The 12,058-nt window shown below is 39.4% G+C and overlaps 1 non-coding gene across 1 annotated transcript; it reads left to right on the top strand.

The window, feature by feature from the left end:
- The first annotated feature begins 1,181 nt into the window (after positions 1–1,181).
- LOC113001987 (small nucleolar RNA R71) lies at positions 1,182–1,288 on the top strand. The gene has a single exon (XR_003267518.1). It is a non-coding gene; the product is annotated as a small nucleolar RNA R71 (small nucleolar RNA).
- The last annotated feature ends 10,770 nt before the right edge of the window (positions 1,289–12,058 follow it).

Below are 12,058 nucleotides of genomic sequence, written 5' to 3'. Positions count from 1 at the left end.
AGAATTTGGCATATCTTGGAATTTGCTTTATTGCATCCAACAGAGGTATGTTTACCTCTACTTTTCTAAACGTTTCCAAGATCTCTTTCTCTGCCTCTTCCATTTTTTTGTTGGAAACTGCTCTTGGAGGGAATGGAAGAGGGGGAATGTGCTGCTTCTGCAAATCAGAATTACCTGTGGAAGAAGATTCACCTGCACAGAAATTGTTAGGTAAATTTTTGTCATCACCTTTTTCTGGAATAGAGTGAAGTTTGGCAGGTTCATTTGCAGATGAGGAAGGTGCTACGGGTTGAGGTCCTTGACATTGCTTTCCCGACCTCAATGAAATGGCACTGACATTTTTGGGATTTTGGATAGCTTGAGAAGGCAGCTTGTCAGAATTCTGGGACTGTTGTTGATTCAATTGGGTAGCCTATTGTCCCATCTAATTGGTTAAGCTCTGAATGGAGGCTCTGGTCTCTTGCTAAAACTGCATGTTCTGCATAGTCATTTGCCTCACAAGTTCTTCGAGGGAAGGTTGTGGAGGGGCCTAAACTGTTGGTTGTTTCTGGGGTTGTTGCTGTTGTTGGATTGGTGGAGGAATGTATGGTCTGCTTGGGCCAGCAGCATTTTGGAAGGAAGGAGCAGGCTGCTGTTGTTGTTGCTGAGGGCTGGACCATCTGAGGTTAGGGTGATTCCTCCATCCAGGGTTGTATCTGTTGTTGGAAAGGTCATAATTGCTCTGCTGTGGTTGATTTTGCTGCTGAGGTTGAGGAGGTCTATTGTAAATATTTGCAGCATAAGCTTCAAGCTGCTCAATTGCTCCAGGTGGCTGCATGGAAGGGCAAAGGTCTGTATGGTGGTCAGCAGAGGAGCACAAACCACAAACCCTTGCGACAGGTACAGATTTCTGATTCAAGGCCAGCTGGGTTACCAAGTTAACCAATGCATCCAGTTTGCCTTCAAGCTTCTTAGTTTCAGATGATGCAGATGGGTTTGTAGCTACCTCATGCACTCCTCTAATGACTATGGCATCATTTCTGGCGCTAAACTGCTGGGAGTTGGAGGCCATCTTTTCAATTAAATTTCTGGCATCAGCAGGAGTCATGTCTCCAAGGGCTCCACCACTGGCAGCATCTATCATACTTCTCTCCATATTACTGAGTCCTTCATAAAAATATTGGAGAAGAAGCTGTTCTGAAATCTGATGGTGGGGGCAACTGCCACATAGTTTCTTAAATCTCTCCTAGTACTCATACAGGCTCTCTCCACTGAGTTGTCTAATACCTGAGATATCCTTCCTGATGGCTGTGGTCCTGGAAGCAGGGAAAAAATTTTCTAAGAATACTCTCTTAAGGTCATCCCAGCTCGTGATGGACCTTGGAGCAAGGTAATACAGCCAGTCCTTTGCCACTCCCTCTAATGAATGAGGAAAAGCCTTCAGAAATATGTGATCCTCTTGGACATCTGGGGGTTTCATGGTGGAGCAGACAATGTGAAATTCTTTCAAATGTTTGTGCGGGTCTTCACCTGCAAGGCCATGAAACTTTGGAAGCAAATGAATCAGTCCAGTTTTAAGAACATATGGGACATCCTCATCAGGGTATTGGATGCACAAGCTTTCGTAGGTGAAATCAGGTGCAGCCATTTCCCTTAGAGTCCTCTCACGAGGTGGAGGTTGTGCCATGTTCTCAGAATGTGCAAAATCAGAATGCTCGGAATCAGAATGCTCAAAATTATAATGCTCAAGATCAGGATGTTCAAAATCACCAATAACAGAATGCACAGATTCACCAGTTATGGAATGCTCAGAATGATCAAAAGGTATAAAATGATGCCTAACTAATCTATGAAATGTCCTATCTATCTCAGGATCAAAGGGTTGTAAGTCAGATGGATTTCCTCTAGTCATACACTACATTCAGCATGCACACAACTAGTTGCCTTGTCATGTAAATAAAGGTGTAGGTTTGAACTACAGCTACCCTCAAATGATATCCAAATGACTTGAAATTTTGTGAGCAACCCTATAAAATGATGAGAAGATAGCACAAAAAAATTTCAGACAAAAATTCAAAGTCTAACTATGAAAGCTAAAAATGGTAGGTTAAGAAAAATAAGTGAATAAAACTTGAAAAATAAAAAACTTTTGACAGAATCGCTTTTTTTGGACGATGGAGACCTCAGCCGGCCTACGACGGGCTGCCACGACGTAGGAAATTTTTTTCTACCCCAAATGCATATATAATAATTGCGATTCTGATAACCGGAGCAAAAGTTATGGCCGTTTGAAGTTTTGACAAACACAAAATTTGCTAGTTTTTTGGAACTTTCAAATCTAACCAAACTAAAGGCTCTAGCTATTTTTCTCACAAAATATGGATTAAAATAAGTTACCACAAAAAAATTCAGCCAAAAATAACAACCCTAGCTACTAAAACAAAAAATCTCAAATAATTCAGCATGGGTGGTCGCTAAAATCCGTCTCTAATTGATTTCTACTACTACTCTGTTTTTGCCGCAAGCACAATCTTCACAGCAAAACACCCAAGACTGAAACAGGGGAAACGCTTAATGGAAAAACTGAAACAGAACACACATTAAACAAAATACCAGGACACTAAACAACACTAACACACATACTAACAATACTAACAATTAAACATAAAACACGAAAGGATTAAACACACAACACTAGCTAGCTATTATGAACCTTTGGACACTGCTCCCCGGCAATGGCGCCAAATTTGATCGAGACCGTACCCGAATCAAATAAACATGAAAATGCAGTAACTAGGAAGTGATCCTAGGTCGTTTCCCAACGAGCAGTGACAAACCAAATGTTCATAATATACTTGCAGTAACAGTAACAGTAACGATTGGGGGGGTTGTTTGTTTTGTGATTAAAGAGCAAAACAAGTAAACTGGAATACGAAACTACTAATATTAAAAACGGGTTGTTTCCTCTGATTCAGAAGCCATTCTCTTATCCTGGGTTATGGAGAATTCGTCCCTAACAGTCAACCACTTAATCCAACCTTATTTCAATTTACTAAGCGAAAATCAACTTAGGGTTTTCAATACGTGATTAGGCACCACATACACCAGTTAGCCCTTCGTCCATTAAGCATGAACGCAAGTTAGGCTCAGAGGCAATTAATCGAACACGAAGCGTGCACTGATTAATATTCACGAATTTGGGATACTGGTGAAGGGAGAACTGCCAGGAAACCACATTACAAGCGAAACCTCAAAGAGAGTTGGGCTTCGTCCTCAAAAGGAAACAACACCAGAAAATCTAGCCTTCCATGGATTCAAACAGAAAACGCAATTGAAACATGAAGCAGAAACGTAAATGAATGGAAATGTAAATGAACAGAAACGTAAACGAACAGAAATGTAAAATGGAACAGAAATGTAAATGAGAGTAGAAGAAGAAGCAAGAACGAAATTGTAATTAGAAGCAGAAAACGTAAAATTGCATTACGAACTCAGAAGCATCAAAACAGAAAAACGAAAACCCTAAAACAAAGCTCTGAATAATGAATAGCATAACAGAATGCCTTGCACAAATCCCAAGGCAGCTATTTAAAAAGAGTCACTTAAAGTCACTGGGCCCTATTACAATACTCTGGCCCAAAACGAAATAAACACTGAACAACATAAAATTGCGAAATTTCCTAATTAGATATTAACTAAGGTAAGCGCTGCTTTATTTGCCCTCTTCAAGTCCACAACTAAAATCCGGATTAAGCCCAATGTTTCATTAATTCCTGAAATTAGATTAAAAACATCAAATTAGCTAAATGAGCCCAAATAATAAAACTGCCTAATTAATTGACAATTAAGACCAATCAATAATTAAAATGGTGAAAAAAGGGTTTAGAAAATAGAAGAAAATGATGGCACATCACATATATATATATATATATATATATATATATATATATATATATATATATATATATATATATATATATATATATATATATATATATATATACACCAGCTTTTCAAAGTTAGCCGTAGTAGATATGGAACCACCACAATATGTTGAGGCTCCTCTATCAATAGTTTGATTCGCCTTGGCAGTGGAACTCTTGTTTAGGAAATCTATAGAACCCCAATGTTGGTCCAAGGCTGCTCGAACATTGGTTGGTATCCAAGTTCCTTTATCCTGACCATTCCTTATCTTGTTCATTGCATTTTTCAAAATGCATGATCCTTTTGTCTCAAAAATAACTCTAATGGCTCGCTCTTCTACTGGGTACCACTTATACTCTTTCTGCATAAAATAGGAATCAAGAACTAAATTAGAAATGATACAAGAAACAATCTATTTTAAATTAAACCACAATTCAAATTACCTTAAACTCTCCAAATCATCTATTGCAAAGGTCAACTGATACCTTCAACCAACTTGCAGCTGGTCCATCAAACTTTGCCCTAATGATCCCTGATATGATATTAGAACATCCATATGTTGTTTGAAACCTATGTGCAAAGACATTGTAAATACCACATTTAAAAAACATTTTAAGAAAAACTAACGATAACATAAAACACACTTACTCTCCTTTGTGTTTTTTTTACCGTAAATATATTATTGTTAAAATTTTAATTAACCATTTTTCTAGGTTAGTTAATTAACCATCTTAATAGAACGCTTTGGCTAGTCAATCTATATAAACCTTGATTTGGTGCATTGGCAGTCACGTCTTTAAAATTAATGAATGGTATTTTATATTTTTAATTTGAACATGATTAAATTTAAAAGAAGTGTAGATTTAAGAGTTTTAGGCATATGCTAATTATATTTTTTTAATTTACTTTAAGTCTTTCTAATTATAATTTTTTAAATATTTAAAAAGATAATATATAAGTTAAAAATATAATGCCTAACAATAATATAATAAACTCTATTGATTCAAATAAAATTTAAGTTTACTTTTAATTTATTATTATATATTAGTTTTTATTTCGGGATACTGTCAAAGTTATTTATATATGTATTACTAATTTTCTAGTATAATATAATAAATATTTCTTCTATAAATGTATGATTTACTAACATCATATTTATTATTAAAATATTAAATTCTTTGAATTAAAAATTAATGTATAAAATTTGAGATAATAAATATATTTAAATATAAATTATCTTTTAGATTTATAAAAAATACTTCATATTGTGATATAAAATTATTTTTACTATTCATAACCTATTTACAAATATATTCAAATATAATTTAGAAATAAAAATGTAAATAACATATTAAAGAAAATAAGGATTTGAGAAAATCTCTAATAACACTCTCATTAAAGAAAAATAGTTAAAGACACTCCCGCACGAGATATCTATTTTAATTTATATATACAATTTTGGCTAAATTGTAAAATCGATCCTCCTATTTTGACTATTTCACCAAATCGGTCCCCTTATTTTTTAATTTACTATATGAGTTTTCCTATATTTCAAAACTCACTATATAAGATAAATATAATAAATAAAATAAAAATAAAACTTATATAAGTATACATATTCTAATTTATGTGAAAATAGAATTTAATCTTATATATTATATTTCAAAAGATAATATATAAGATTATAAAAATATAATAAATTCAAAAAGAATAAAGTTTGAATTTTGAACTATTTTTGCATAAAACTTATATTAATACTATATTTTGCACTGAATATTTAAACGAACATTTTGGTTTAGTGGTAAAGGAGTGTGCCACAAAATTAGCTTTGGGGATTCAAATAGTTAATTTTAATACTTTTGGATGGATATATAATCGTTGGTAGAGCCTTAAAAAATGGTCAGGCCTAATGGGTTGGCCTAAATAGCTTGAACATAATTGGGGGCTGGGTCGTGAAAATCTAGGTTCGAAATGAATTTTGGCTTGACTGAGCTTGGCCCGAAAAAACCCAGCCCATCTCGGGCCAGCCTGTGGGCTCCACAAAGTCAAATATATATATATATATATATATATATATATATAATTTTAATATTAATTTACAAAATTTTTAAGAAATTACATTTATTGTATGATCTATTAATCAAATTACCATGCATAAATAAATTAGTTAGAATTTATCTTTATGTAGTTATTGCTACAATTAATTTTGTTAATATGAAATATGAGATGTGCACATGCATGTTTGCTCATGTGCTGCTGTATGTGAGATGTATTGAGGGTTCGATGAAACTTGGTATTTATAGAAGAGGAGTGGAGTTGCGGGTCCTTGTTTTTAGGGGTTGTTATAGCCTTTGCAGATAATTCCCGACTTATAGATAAGAGTCGGTAGCTTATAGATAATGTTAGAGATAATATGTAACTTAAAGATAAAAGCTAATAGATAATTGCACCTTATAGATAATGTGTAGTTTGTAGATAATTGAATACCTACCAAGAGATAAGGAGGTTCAAATATTAAGAGGTTAGAGATAACTTGTCAGTTAGGGAGCCCGACTACTACGGGCCGAGTGTCCGTGCTCTTGTTCCAGGGCTAGCGTGGAAGGTTGACACGTATTTCAGAGTGTCATGTACGGTGCCACGTGTATTTTGTGGAACCTAAAAAGTGCATAAGCCCTCCAAGCTCTAAGTCGGCTTGCGAGAGAAAGAAGTTGTCCAGTGTTGAAGATTGTATGATGTCCAAGGTAGTAGCCTTGACAAGTAGGAGGGTGATGAGTTTGTCAAGCCCCCAACCATGGATGAATGTTTGTCCAATGCCAGGTGGGGCAACCTCGATAGGTGAGAGAATTGCAGGTCGATGTGGCTTGTCAAGCCCCCGAGCCTAAACAAGTGTTGTTCGGGCTACTTTTGTCAAGTTTTTCGGAGTGGACATGCTTTTGATTTTGCAGGCTAGATCTTACATGTTAGGTGAAGGAAGTCTTTAGATTTGACAACTCTACCCTTTTCTGACTATTGGAGGGTGCATTGAAGATAAACATTACGTTCTGTCCGCAACCATAGGTGCATTCAGCGTATGCACAGTACTCCTACATACGTGTCACTCGTTGAGTGGACACGTACTAAAGTCATGATGTGTGGGTGAGTGAAGCCCCACTTCCCGTTCTATAGTTAGGCTGATCCCACCAAGTTTAAGTCTTTTGAAAAAGAATTGTTGACCCGCATGGAGTGGGTGGATAAGGCTATCTTGGAGCAGTTGTTGGCCTTGTAGGATGCGCTGGCCATTATGTCTATTCCTCGGCGAGTGATCCCCTCGCTGCCTTAGACGGTAAATATTTTGCCTTGTCTTGCATTCTTATGCTTGTACTGCATTGAGGTTTGAACTAACACTTGCTTGTGTTGTTGTTGCTCGTTTTGCAGGTATTATGGGTGACTTTCCTTGGAGGTCACTCGTGAAGTAGGTCTGTTAGACCCTAATTTTGTCCGGGGAATGCTTTTATCGTTCGACACCAGTTGCAACACAAGGTCGAGGGATCGCTCAAATCGATTATTGGATCCAAGAACGAAACCACAAGGAAATGGGCAAAATAGTCATTTTATGGAATTTTCTGGGCCCAAGCTCGCCTAGGCTAGCATCTAGCTCACCAAGGCCATGAAATATCTTCAACCTTAAGTAACCAGCTCACTTGGGCGAGCTTATACCTTCAGAGCTAAGCAATTAGCTCACCTGGGCGAGCTTCCCTTGCCCCAAATGGCTTTTTCCTATAAATAACCATGAAGGGGAAGGGGCAAAGGGTTCAGGATGTTTAGAGAGGAAGGAAAACGAAGGGAGAGGAAGGAAAAAGTAGAAAAGTGAAGCCAAGGTGTTGTCGAATCACAACCGATGATCATTCCCTACATCGCTTCTCTTGCTAGCCTTGTACCCTGTGCTATAGCCGGTTAGTCTTTCTTCCTTTTCTTTTCTTTTCTTTTCTTAAGAGTTAAATGTAATCCATGTACCCTTATGGGTGACTTTCCTTGGAGGTCACTCGTTTTGCAGGTATTATGGGTTTCTTTTCTTTTCTTAAGAGTTAAACGTTAGTGGTGACTCCCACTCGTTTCCTCCCTAGGAGATGAACATGCTTTTTTATTTTCCTTCGTCGTCCCTTCGTGAGGTAGGTTGCGACAAGGTCAAACCTGTAGGTGGGACTGTGCCATTGTTTGTTGTTGCTCCCACTAAAGGGGGTCAACCTGCAGTTGAGGTTAGCCCTATTGTTGGTTGTACTGCTGAGGTTGCTCCCAATGCACCTTCCTCTATATTCGCTAAGAGGAAGCAAGATGATAGTGTTGGGTCGTCTAGCCACAAGAAGTCGAGGGACCCTTTGAGCCTTCGTGCCCTGAGGTAGGTTGTAGGGTTGACATCCGGTGCGGGTCACCCTTCAAGTGTGCAAGATGTGTCCTCGGCTCCCCCGACCGTCAAGGCTCCTATTGCTGATGGTGTTGTTGTTGTTGTTACTCCTGCTCCTCCACCTCCTCCTAATGTGCTTGCTCAGGAGGCCGCTCCTCCTATTCCTACTGAAGTAAGTGCGCCAACTGCTTTGGCTGGTTCGACTGTGGTGCCCTCATCCACCGTTGCCGCACCTTTACAGAGTGTTGGTGTGGTGTCCACCAGTGGCCCTATGACGCCTCCTTCTTCCTCTTCGGCTCCAATAATTCCTCCATCCACTGCATTGGCTTCAACTTCCACCTCCTCTCACCCCCGTGCTTCCCTGGATCACATTTACACTTCCAATGATGTTGATTCCTTGCGTGGCATAGGGTAAAAACCTGAACAGAAGACCCCGACTGGCTGTGTATCGGCCTTTGATAAAAATCTTATTAGGTCAGCTGGGTTCCAGTATGCTACAGATTCTACCAAGGTCTTCCTTTAGCGGAGTCTAGCAATTCTTGAAGAAAATGGTCAGCGACATTAAGAGACACTGAGCAGAGTGGAGCGCTGAAGTTTCCAAATGGAAGGCGACTCCTCGCACTGTCTAGAGAGTGGAGCGCCCTAAGGTAGCTAGTGCCACCATTGCTCTTGTTGAGGCTGTGAGATTGAACCACCAACTTTCTTCTAAAGTTCGCAATGTATTGGCCAAGTTGTTGTGCACCAGGTTGGACGGTGACGAACTGTTCAAACACTACAAGGACTTGCAAGAAGAGAAAAAGAACTTGGCTAATAGGGTGGAGGATGTTGCAGCAGAGAAGGATGAGCTTGCTAAAAAGGTGGCAGATCTCAAAACCTGGCTAAAGAAGTCGGAGTCCATGCTAGAGGAGTTCGAGCTCCGGGCTGCTAGAGAGAGGGAGGCTAGTAATGAGCTTAAGGAGGAGCTACTCATTTTCAATAAGGAGGTCATGGAGCAGCATGAAAAGGGCTTTAAAAAAGTCATCAGGCAGGATGGGTTCTTCACCAAGGACCTTGACTTGAGTCTCTTTGATCTTTTCAAGGATGTGAAGGACAGCGTTCTACTTGACGAGGAATAAATTGTTATGGAGGAGGCCGACAAGGAGGAGCAGGATGCTGAGGAGCAAGAATATGATGTCATTGTTTAGGCTGCCTTTTGTTTTTTTTTTCTTTTTTTCTTCATGGTTACATTTTGGTCGCACAGGCCTTCTAATTATGACAATTATTTGTCTTCGTTGCGCATGCTTTTCCTTCGTTGACGAATTTTGTATTGTTTATGTATGTCTTGTTTGCCTTTATCTATGCAATGCTCTGTACATGTGGTAGTATGAATAGGCTATCATGATGGTAAGTGTGGAATCTTTGATGATGCAGGAAGCAAGACCTTGTCGATGTAGAGATAGGATGATGGTGGTCTTATAAAAAGTAGATGACATGAAATCATCTTAGTTTAGATTTCAACCTGGTTAAAGGTCTTGTCACCCATCTGGTGGGACTTCCTTTTGCTTTGTAGAGCTTATCCCCTAATGCTTGTGAGGAGTATGTTTGACTTGCCTTTGGTTGATGGTTATGAGGGGTAAGTATAAGTTGCACCTAATTGAAGGTCTTGTCGCTTAATCTGGTGATGGGTCGTTTTGACCTGTGAAGCTTCTCCTCTGATGGTTATGAGGAGTAAGTATGACTTCCACTTGATTCAAGGTCTTGTCAAATAGTCTAGTGGTAGTTCGTTTCGTTGAACTTGGACCTTTGACGATGGTCGTCGTAGTTGCTGTGAATGAGCGCACCAAGGAGATGCCTTGGGTTTTGTAAGAGTGCAGACTTGTATACCAAGGAGATGCCGAGGGTAGACCTTGGGTTTTGCAATAATGTGTACCATGGACAGACCTTGAGCTTTTGTTGTTCATGTAGACTTGTATTCCTACACAGATAAAAATTAAGAATAGGAAACATCATCAAGGAGAGACCTTGTGTACTTAGAGTTTCTATAGAGATGGAACTTAGTAGCAAAAAGGGATCACCAAGGGGTGAACCTTGGGTTTATTGAGCCTTAGACTGGGGACGTGTTTGCCTTAGGTTTTGATAAGCCTTTAAAGCTGTGTCGAGGCTTACTAAGGGTGGACCTTTGGTTTGATGAAACTATGAGACTCACCAAGTGAGGAGCTTAGGTTTGACGAGCCTTGCATGTGCAGTGCATGTGTCGAGCTCTAGCATACATGTCATTCAAGAAGTGGCATGTATTGGAGTCATAGTGTCGTGAATCTGTAGGACTCACCAAGGGCGGACCTTAGGTTTTGTGAGTCCTTTGGAGGATCGATTAGGGAATTGTCCAACCTGGGTTTTGGGTGTCGTGCTCTTGCATTCATGTCACTTGCCATGGGTGGCACGTACTAGAGACTTAATGGCATGCTCTTGCATATGTGTCACTCATGGAGTGGAACATACTAGAGACTTAGTGTCGTGCTCTTGCATACATGTCACTCACTGTGGGTGACACGTACTGGAGACTTAGTGGCATGCTCTTGCATACATGTCACTCACTATGGGTGACATGTATGGAGACTTAGTGGCGTGCTCTTGCATACATGTCACTCATTGTGGGTGGCATGTACATGAGACGTAATGGTGTGCTCTTGCTTACATGTCACTCGTTGTGGGTGGCATATACTAGAGACTTAGTGGTGTGTTCTTGCATACATGTCACTCGCTATGGGCAACATGTATTGGAGACTTAGTGGTTGAAGGAGGGCTCACCAAGGGCGGTCCTTGGGTTTTAAGAGCCTTGGAGCTATGACTATGGATGTTCTTGTCTTGATAAGAAAATTATGAAAAGGAAGAGGTATAAAATTTTTATTCAATGTATTTGATTGAGTACAAACTCCCTTTGTTATCCCAGATGTGCCTCGTTAAAACCTCTCTAGGCAAAACTATGATTTTTCTTTTTTTGGGACAAAAAACATGAGTAGGAAAAAGAGTACAACATTTGGGTTTGCATTAGGTCAACTAAAGTAGAATTTCAAGTGGGTGGCGTTCCATGTTCTTGGAATTACTTTGTCATCCTATTCTTGTAGTTTGTATATTTCATTGTCAAGGCTTGTTGTGACCCTGAATAGGTTTTCCCAATTGGGGCCAAGCTTTCCCGCTCGTGGATTTTTTTTTGCTTCACCTCAAACTCGCAATATGAGTTCACTAGGTTGAAAGGCTCGTGGTTCAACCTTTGTATTGTATCTCCTTGCTGCTCAAATTTTGGTGGCTTCTTCCCTGATCCTTGCCATGTCTTGGACTTCGTCTATTGTGTCGAGTTCTACCCTCATATTTTCTTTATTTTGTTGTTGCTGGAACAACAATCTCCTTGTCGAAAGTTCCCCGATTTCAACGGGGATCATGGCTTGTGTCATATGTGAGTTGGTGAGGAGTCTCATTGGTTGTTGTCTGGGGTGAGCAGTGGTAGGCCTAGAGTATATTGGGGAGCTCCTCTTTCCATAGATCCTTAGACTTGTCAAGTCTAGTACCCAGGGCCCTAAGGATAACTATATTGGCTGCCTTTACCTGATCGTTGGTCTGAGGATGGTCCACAGAGGTGACAAGGTGCTTGATGCCTAGCCTTGCCAAAAATTCTTCGTAAGTCTTAGCTTTGAATTGAGTGTTGTTATCTATGACAATGACACATAGGAGGTCGTACCTACATATGAGGTGTTTCCAGGTGAATATCTCCACGTCACTGGCTGTAATCTCCTGCGG

Source organism: Glycine max, chromosome 6 (genome assembly GCF_000004515.6).
Source record: "Glycine max cultivar Williams 82 chromosome 6, Glycine_max_v4.0, whole genome shotgun sequence".
NCBI lineage: Eukaryota > Viridiplantae > Streptophyta > Magnoliopsida > Fabales > Fabaceae > Glycine > Glycine max.
The sequence above is the reverse complement of the archived record's forward strand: the minus strand, read 5'-3'. Positions and strand labels throughout refer to the sequence as shown.